The sequence below is a fragment of the Hyaena hyaena genome, unplaced genomic scaffold (assembly GCF_003009895.1).
Source record: "Hyaena hyaena isolate Hyena2069 unplaced genomic scaffold, ASM300989v1 scaffold_1, whole genome shotgun sequence".
Taxonomy (NCBI): Eukaryota; Metazoa; Chordata; class Mammalia; order Carnivora; family Hyaenidae; genus Hyaena; species Hyaena hyaena.
In genome coordinates this window covers 83,627-93,649 of record NW_024080633.1, presented here as the reverse complement: position 1 = coordinate 93,649, position 10,023 = coordinate 83,627, and positions in this window count along the sequence as shown.

Sequence of the window (10,023 nt, the reverse complement as noted above, 5' to 3'; positions counted from 1 at the left end):
TGCCCTCCTCCATGCCCATCTCCCCCCTCCTCCCCCACACCCATCAGTCCTCAGTTTGTTCTCAGCATTCAAGAGTCTCTCATGGTTTGCCTCTCTCCCTTTCCCCCACCATTTCCCCCCCCTTCTTCCCCTTGGTCCTCTGTTAAGTTCCTCCTAATCCACCTATAACGTGCAAACATATGGTATCTGCCCTTCTCTGCCTGACTTATTTCGCTCAGCATCACACCCTCAAGGTCCATCCATGTTGCTACACATGGCCAGATTTCATTCTTTCTCATTTCCATATAGTATTCCATCTTATAGATAAACCACATCAATAGCACTGCTAGGAATATACTCACATATTTCTAAAGAGATTTAAAATAGTGTTGCCACCCCAGTCCCTTCTCAACCAAGCGTTGCAAATCACTTCTTCAGTTCCGATCTCCCTGTGCTGAGGATGTAGCCAAGGAGGGCACTTGTGGGGATGAGCACTGGGTGTTATATGGAAGCCAACTTGACAATAAACTTTTTGTAAAAAATAAAAATAAAAAAAAATAAAGAGATCATGAAAAACAATAATAAAACAGAAAAACAATAATAAAATAGTATGCATGCAGTACCTAAATCTATGCAAAGTAATGCACAGCAAAAGAGAGAAGATGATTTTCTGAGGTCACAGGTAGAAGGAGAGAGACACCCGTTGGGGATGATGGAAAGGTTCATTACCTTGATTGTGGAATATACATATGTTGAAACTGACCAAATTGTACACTTCAAATATGTACAGTTTTTTGTACTTCAATTATAGATTAGCCATATCTAAAAAAGATAAAATAAAAAAATAAAACAAAACAAAACAAAATAAAATAAAATAAAAATAAAATAGTGTTGCCACTTTGGAAAATAGTTTCTTAAATTTTTAAATAAAAAATTCCCATATAATCCATCAGTTATATTTCCAGATAACTACAAACCTATGTCTACACAAAGACTTGTAAATGAATGTTTCCAGTAGCATTATTAATACTAGCTAAAAAGTGAAAACAATAAAAATGTCCATCTACTGATGAATGGATAAACAAAATGTGGTATATCCATAAACTGTAATACTAATAATAATAAACTATTGCTCCATGAAAATTATAGATGCACCTCAAAAGCATTATGCTAAGTGAAAAAAGCCAAACATGAAAGACCACACATTACATGTTTCCATTTATAGGCAGTTTCCATACATAGGGAATGCCTAAAAAATGAAATTTTATAGACAGAAAGTGGATTATTGGTCGCCTGCAGCTGGAAGTGGGAAATGAGATTGAGCACAGGGATCTCATCGGGGAAATGGAAATGTGGGACTGTGCTGCTCTATGCAAACCTATAAATTTATTTAAAATTACTGTACCTTTATTTTGTAATATAATTTATTGTCAAATTGGCTCACAGACAACACTGAGTGCTCATACCAACAAGCGCCCTCCTCAGTGCCCATCACCCATTTTCCCCTCACCCCCAGCCCTCTACCCACCCTCAGTTTGTTCTCTGTATTTAAGAGTCTCTTATGGTTTGCCTTCCTCCCTCATTGTTTGTAACTATTTTTTCCCCTTCCTTTCCCCCATGGTCTTCTGTTAAGTTTGTCAAGATCCATATATGAGTAAAAATATATGATACCTGTCCGCTGACTTATTTCATTCAGCATAATACCTTCCAGTTCCACCCATGTTGCTGCAAATAGCATTATTTCATTCTTTCTCATTGCCATGTTGTAATTCATTGTATACATAAACCACATCTTCTTTTTGAAAGTGTGGCTATAAACATTGGGTACATGTGCCCCTATGCATCAGTGCTCCTGTATCCTTTAGGTAAATTCCTAGTAGTGCCATTTCTGAGTCACTGGATAGAGATCTATTTTTAATTTTTTTTTTTTAAATTTTTTTATTTATTTCTAGGAGAGAGAGAGACAGCGTGAGCAGGGGAGGGTCAGAGAGAGAGGGAGTCACAGACTCCGAAACAGGCTCCAGGCTCTGAGCTGGCAGTCAGCACAGAGCCCGACGCGGGGCCTGAACCCACAAACCGCGAGATCATGACCTAAGCGAAAGTCAGATGCTTAACCGACTAAGCCACCCAGGCGCCCCGTAGAGATCTATTTTTAATTTTTTGAGAAACCTCCACACTGTTTTCCAGAGCGGTTGTACCAGTTCGACCCATAACTAGTAAAGAAATTGAATCAGTTATCAAAAATCTCCCAACAAATAAGAGTCCTGGACCAGATGGCTTCCTTGGGGAATTCTACCAGACATTTAAAGCAGAGAGTTAATACTTATCCTTCTCAAGCTGTTTCAAAAAATAAAAATGGATGGAAAACTTCCAGACTCATTCTATGAAACCAGAATTACCTTGATTCCCAAACCAGGAAGAGACACAAGAAAAAAGGAGAACTACAGGCCAATATCCATGATGAACATGGATGCAAGAATTCTCAATAAGATACTCACAAATCAAGTGGGATTCATTCCTGGGCTGCAGGGCTGGTTCCATATTTGCAAATCAATCAATGTGATACATCACATTAATAAAAGAAAGGATAAAAACCTTATGATCCTGTCAATAGATGCAGAAAAGCATTTGACAAAATACAACATCCTTTCTTGACAAAAACCCTCAAGAAAGTTGAGATAGAAGGAACATAATTAAACATGATAAAAAGGCATTTATGAAAAGCCCACAGCAAATATCATCCTCAATGGAGAAAAACTGAGAGCTTTCCCCCTGAGATCAGGAACATGACAGGGATGTCCATTCTCACCACTGTTGTGTAACATAGTGTTGGAAGCCCTAGCATCAGCAATCAGACAACAAAATGAAATAAAAGGGATCAAAACTGGCAAAGAAGTCGTCAAACTTCCACTTTTTGCAGACAATATGACACTCTACATGGAAAACCCGAGACTCCACCAAAAGACTCCTAGAACTGATACATGAATTCAGCAAAGTCACAGGGTACAAAATCAGTGTATAGATATTGGTTGCATTTTTACACACCAATAATGAAGCAAGAGAAAGAGAAATCAAGAAACTGATCTCATTTACAAATTGCACCCCAAACCACAAAATACCTAGAAATAAACCTAACCAAAGATGTAAAAGATCTGTATGCTGAAAACTACAGAAAGCTTATGAAGGAAATTGAAGACACAAAGAAACAGAAAAACATACCATGTTCATGGATTATAAGAATAAATATTGTTAAATGTCAATACTACCCAAAGCAATCTACACATTCAATACAATCCCAATAAAAATTGCACCAATATTCTCAAAGCTAGAACAAACAATCGTAAAATTTTTACGGAACCAAATAAACACTCCAAATAGCCAAAGTAATATTGAAGAAGAAAACCAAAATGGGAAGCATCCCAATCTCAGGCTTTCACCTCTACTACAAGCTGTAATCATCAAGACAGTACGGTACTGGCACAAAAAGAGACACATAGACCAATGTAATAGAGAACACAAAACTGGACCCACAAATGTATGGCCAACTAATCTTTGACAAAGCAGAAAAGAGCATCCAATGGAAAAAAGACAGTCTCTTTAGCAAATGTCCTGGAAAAACTGGACAGCAACATACAGAAGAATGAAACTAGACCACTTTTTTACACCATACACAAAAATAGACTAAAAATGGATGAAAGACTTACATGTGAAGCAGGAAACCATCAAAACCCTAGAGGAGAAAGCAGGCAACAACCTATTTGACCTCAATCACAGCAATTTCTTACTCAACACTTTTCCAAAGGCAAGGGAATTAAAAACTACTATACATTTAAAAGAAATAAAATTTATGGTATGTAAATTATACCTCAATAATGCTGTGATTTAAAAATTACATAGATTATACAGAAGACTATAACTACTACAATACTAGACAGTAATCTAGCACAGTATATTATCACTTGTAAATGTGGGCATTTCTGTCTTCACCAACAAGGCTACACTGTATCGTTTCGCTAAATATACCAAGGTCCATGAGATGTATTTCTGACCTTGGAGTTCTCTAAAGGACTTTCCTTCAGCTGAAGCTATTTTGTATTTCCGTTGCCTGTCAGTTCACAACACAGCTGGGGTAAGTCAAAAAGAATGTATCGCATTTGTTGGTCATGGTGTTAATGGCAGCACTTAGGGGTATGGTATATATGCTAAAAGAATGATTACTGGCTAAGAGCCAAAGATAGGAAAACAATTAGACTTGAATCACACTCACAGTGAAATTTTTATTATTAACATAGGCAGAAGCCTACATTTAGAAACCAGACCAATGAAAGAAGTTGGCTGAGATAAAGTCACTGATCCAAACTACAACACGATTTTTGCAAATGCACTTAGAGCTATCAGAAGCATTTCTTCTTCCTAAGGGATACTAATAAACTGTCAGACTTTTATCAATAAAAGTATCAATTAGACACACATCAGAGAATTTGCTAAAAGTTCCTCTTTGCCTTAGACATTAACCAGGCAAACTCTGACTATTCTGTTTTTAGCTTATGCTGAAAATATAAATTAGGTCTAATTGAATAACACTAGATTGGAAAGCATAGTTCATAGCTTTTAAAATCATATTTAGCTTTCTTAATGTGTCCCTAGAGCATATTCCCTTCAGGGCATATTAAATTTATATGGCATTATATAATGGCTTGTGAATTGCAAGAAACACATATTAGTAACAGAGAAAAAAGCCAGACATAATATTGAAATCACCTTACATAAGATACGTTTCTCTTATTTTCAGAAACTAGTATCATTTTTTGTCGATTGAAAGGGTAATGAAATCAGTTTAATGCTTATAAGCCAACTGCCTATGTTTATCTGAAAACCTGTTCTTTAAAAGTAGAAATTCTTATAGGGCCCGTGTTTCTCAGTATTTTTAATTTTAATATTGTCCTTTAAATCAACACATGTTTAATAATCAAGATTACAATAAATTAAAAGTATACGATACTTCATACTAAAACATTACATTGCATTAGAATTATTATATCTCACTCAGGGTAGAATTAAAATGTAAATTAACTTGGTTAAAGATGAAGACAATTTTGTTTCCTATCTCAAAATAAGGTTATTATGAAATAATATTGGTAAAAACATTTCTAGCAATATACACTTACACCAAAAACTGATAAATTTGATATAAGATACAGTACCCAACTTTTAGAAAACCAGAAGATAGCATATAATTGTACAATGTAGAAAAGAGGAAAATATATATTACATTCCTGTTACTTTGGAAGATGACAATAACATATCTGCATTCTAGAATTAGGACTTTGCTTCAAAAATATTTTCTTTTGATATGATATCTAAATGTCATATTATCTGTAATTAAAATGTTACCTATATTTATCTTCTATCCCAATGACTGAAGTGACATGATTTTTTAGAGATTCTTATTTTACAGTTCTTTACTTACATCAGAATTACATGTGTGAGGTATTAAATATAAAAGATTAGACTACTGAGTAATATCTTCTCACTTCCCCATTTGATCTGGTCCTTGCCACAGGCAAATAGTAAAATTACTTTGATCTCATGACTCAGTGTTAGTCTCCCAATTACATGCCACAATTAACTCAACAGGCTTTGTTTTAACAGGAAAAACATCCTTCTGCATGGCAAGAATCTGTCATTTGTGTACAGATGAATCATGGAAGAATATACTGGGAACATTTGTCAGACACTGGTGACAGTCCTCATATGGTCCTATAGACCTCAGAACAGAAGTGTCCTTGAGACGTACCTCCTGCTAGATAGTATCAGTATACTGTGTAAGTATGGCTGCAGCCCTGAACATCCAGTCTGGAGAACTAAGCAGGTATAATCCCATGTTGTGCACTCTGTGTAACTGTTGCTCCTGTGGCTGCCACTGCTCTGAACTGCAGTTACCACATCTAGAAAATGGAGACATTTAATGATATTCAAAGATTCTTCTAGCTCCAAGTTTCAGTAATTTTTAAAAATTCTTTCAATTTTAAGTACAGTCATAAAACTAAGTGTACATAAGTCAGAATTCTGGGTAACAGTGCCAGGTAGACGAGTTGATGAAAGCTTTCAGGGGTCATAGAACACCTAGATTTCACAGCTTTAACTATAAGAACTTAAAAATAAAATTACATGTTTACACACCTGTTTAATAAGTAATTTTGTAAAATTTCTGCTATATGTAAAGAAGAAAAAAGAACTCTAGTTTTGGTAATGGCCAATCTTACCCCTGAGAATAACCTTCTAATTGAAATTAACTAGAAAAACTAAAATTAAAAATTTCTCTGTAAAGACAACAAAGAATTAATGAGGCAATAAAAAATTGGAAGGTGAAAGTCTAGCATAAGTGAGATGATCCAAGAATTAAAATATGTATTTATCATAGAAATTGATATTGATTTTAGAAGTGTCTGAGAGGCTGAAAATATTAGCAATGCTTTTGACAGATATCTAAATTTAGGAACACAAAAACAAAATTAAGGAACATCCAAGTAGAGAGAGACTTCACAAATCAGAAAGGCTGTGATTTGGAAAACAAAAGGACTCTATCAAGGATAAGGTGGAGACAGATCAGTCTTCACAAGACCAAGGATCCCTAATGACCCTACCTTCTATCCAAAGCAAACTTACAGCCTCTCTAGAAAAAGAGTACATTCTTCTAGGGTGCAAAGTATTTTGAAAATTTCTTATTCACACTATACAGCACCGAATTTTTTTTAAAGGTCATTACTAGAAGATGCTACTAAATAACAAAATTAAGGAAACAACAGAAAATATAAATAAACCCATACAGGATTCAGGTTATAGAATTATCATAAATTTTATTTTACTTTTTAATGTTTGTTTATTTTTGAGAGAAAGAGAGAGCGTGAGCGGTGAAGTGGCAGAGAAAGCTGGAGACACAGAATCCAAAGCAGGCTCCAGGCTCTGAGCTATCAGTCACAGAGCCCAACATGGGCCTCAAACTCACAAACAACAAGATCATGACCTGAGCCAAAGTCAGTTGTTTAACCAACTGACCACCCAGGCGCCCAATAGAATTACCATAAATTTTAAAATAATAATAATAAAATAATAAACATAATATGTTTAAGGAAATAAAAGTCAGATCAAGAACTTTTGCATAGAACAATAAACCAAAAAAAGATACAAATAGAAATTTAATAATGGGAAATTACTGATTATTGAAATTGAAAACAATGTTTTCAACAACAAATTATACATAGCTAAACAGAAATTCAGCTACTTGTAATACAAGAGAGAACAAAATGGCCAACCTAAATAACAGAGAGAAAAATTGAAAAAAGTAGGGTATAAGTTACTTATACGAAGAAAAGAGCTCATGTTATTGAAGAACTGAAAGTAAGAACAGAGAGAAAGGGGCAGAGAAAGGACCATCTGAGAATTTTCCAAAACTGGCAAAAGACATCAAGCTACAAATTCAAGAATCTAAAGGGGAAAAAAGAAGAAACTGAACAAATAATTACAGGCAGATCACATATTTGAAATTTTCTTCACATTTTTGAAAAACAAATAAACTTCTAAAAACCAAATAAAAAGAAAAAAAATGTAAATACCCAGAAGGAATAAAACACAGTAGCTTCAAAGAACCAAGAATAAGTCTGGCAACAGATCTGTCAACAGAAATTATGGAAACAAAGAGACATGGAATAAAATCTCCAAAATGATATATTTTTTTTTTTAATTTCTAGGAGAGAGAGAGAGACAGCGTGAGCAGGGGAGGGTCAGAGAGAGAGGGAGTCACAGACTGAAACAGGCTCCAGGCTCTGAGCTGGCAGTCAGCACAGAGCCCAACGCGGGGCTCGAACCCACGAACTGCGAGATCATGACCTAAGCGAAAGTCGGACGCTTAACCGACTAAGCCACCCAGGTGCCCCAAAATGATATATTTTTTAAAAAAGTGCCAATGAAGTATTCTATTCTGAGTGAAAATGTAAAAATATGTGGTGAATCTAAATGAATGATGCCTGTATAAAACAATAATAATAAGGCATAGTGACATTTAAAATACATAATACAGAAGATTGCAATGCCTGAGAACAATAACAGATCAAGTTAATGCATTCTAAGAATGTTATTTTCTCTGGGAAGTAAGGAAATTTTTAATGTTAACTTTGATACATTAGCTATGCCTGTGGCATGAATCTATGCATCTCTGGGGGAATTACTGAAATAATTCTCAGGGAATGCATGACTTATAAAATCATAAAGAAGAAAAGGCATAAGAAAATATACATCTTAACTTAAGGCATGAAAGGAGAGAAAAAGAAATGAACAGATAGAAGAAAAACAGTAATTTATACTCAAAAGTTCAAATGATAGTAATACATTATGTATGTGGATTATAAGACTGCATGAAATAACATTTTTGAAAAACTGAAGGTAAAAAGAAACACTTCATGTTGGTAAATATTTTTGTTCACAAAAAGGATGAAATAATTCTAAATCTGTAGGTAAATAGTATATAAAAGCCACAAAATATTTGATAGAGCCAAAATTAAAAAAAAGAAAATCCATCATTATTCATGATATTTTCATTGATTCTAGTGTCTAATTAGAGAAGCAAAAAAATGGCAATGATACAGAATATTTAAACAAGAAAAAAAAGTTAGCTGACCTCTTGCATAATGGATACTATATAAACTTTGGAATATATCTAAATTTCCCCCACTTCTCTAAAGAACCATTAAAAAACAATCATATTATGCAATACAAAACAAGTCCTAAACATTCTGACAATTGATGACATGTAGTAAGGAATCTCACAATATAGAGTAATTAGGCTTGGATTTAATAACACAAATATAACTAGAAAATTTCTTTATTTTTAAAGTTAAAAAATCCCTATTTAATTAACCTATACATCACAAAGGAAGCTAATTTAAATTCAAAAATATTTTTAAATAAACGACATGGTAGTTTTAAAACATGGCCTCTTTTGATAACTCCTTGAAAATTCCTTTGATAGCTCTCTTATCAAGAGGTGGGCTCCATGTGCCTTCTTCCACTTGCATCAGGGCTTTGTGTTTTACCAACAGAACAAGGTAGAAAATGTGCTGGGCCAATTTCCGGCACCAGTCTTAGGAAACTGGGAAGTTCCACTTCTGTTTCTTTTGACATTCACTTTTAGACCCCAGATATCATGTTGTAAGAAAGACCCCAGACATCATGTTCAGGAGAGGCCCATCTGAAGAGGAGCAAAGATGCCAACTTGTCAGCCACCTAAGCCATCCTGACTGATGCCATATGGAGGAGAGACAACCATTCTTCACGAGCAATGACAAACTAGAGACTCATTAGCTAAGTAAAGGATTGATATAGAAATCAGAAACTATCTGCTGTTAAGTACAATAAGCTTGTTTGAGGAGCAAGTCTGGAAGAGTTGTTAAAAGTATGAATTTCACTTGTTTAATAGTTAACTGAACCAGAATCACAGAAAGATGATTGTATTCTGGTAGGTGGTTTAAAAAACATATTCTCTCAACTAATGAGATGCCAAAACTGTGTATTACACAGCTTCCCTTTTAGCTGACATACCAAACACGTGTTTAAAACTCATTTACAGATAGCAGAGTAATTGCTAAGTACTTGATTGTTTCCTTCCAAGAATTCATAGACAATGTTTCTGTACTATACCCTTGTTGAGGGAGCAAACCCATGTAACTCATCTCAAGACATAATCTATGGATGGCATTCTCAATTTTCTCATATATACAAGAGAATATGCGATTGAATTTTTTCTTCAAAAAATAAATAGGGGGCGCCTGAGTGGCTTAGTCGGTTGGGCATCCGACTTTCGCTTAGGTCATGATCTCGTGGTTCGTGGGTTCGGGCCCCGCGTTGGGCTCTGTGCTGACTGCCAGCTCAGAGCCTGGAGCCTGTTTCAGTCTGTGTCTCCCTCTCTCTCTGACCCTCCCCTGCTCACGCTGTATCTCTCTCCTAGAAATAAATTTTAAAAAACATTTAAAAAAATTTTTTTTAAAA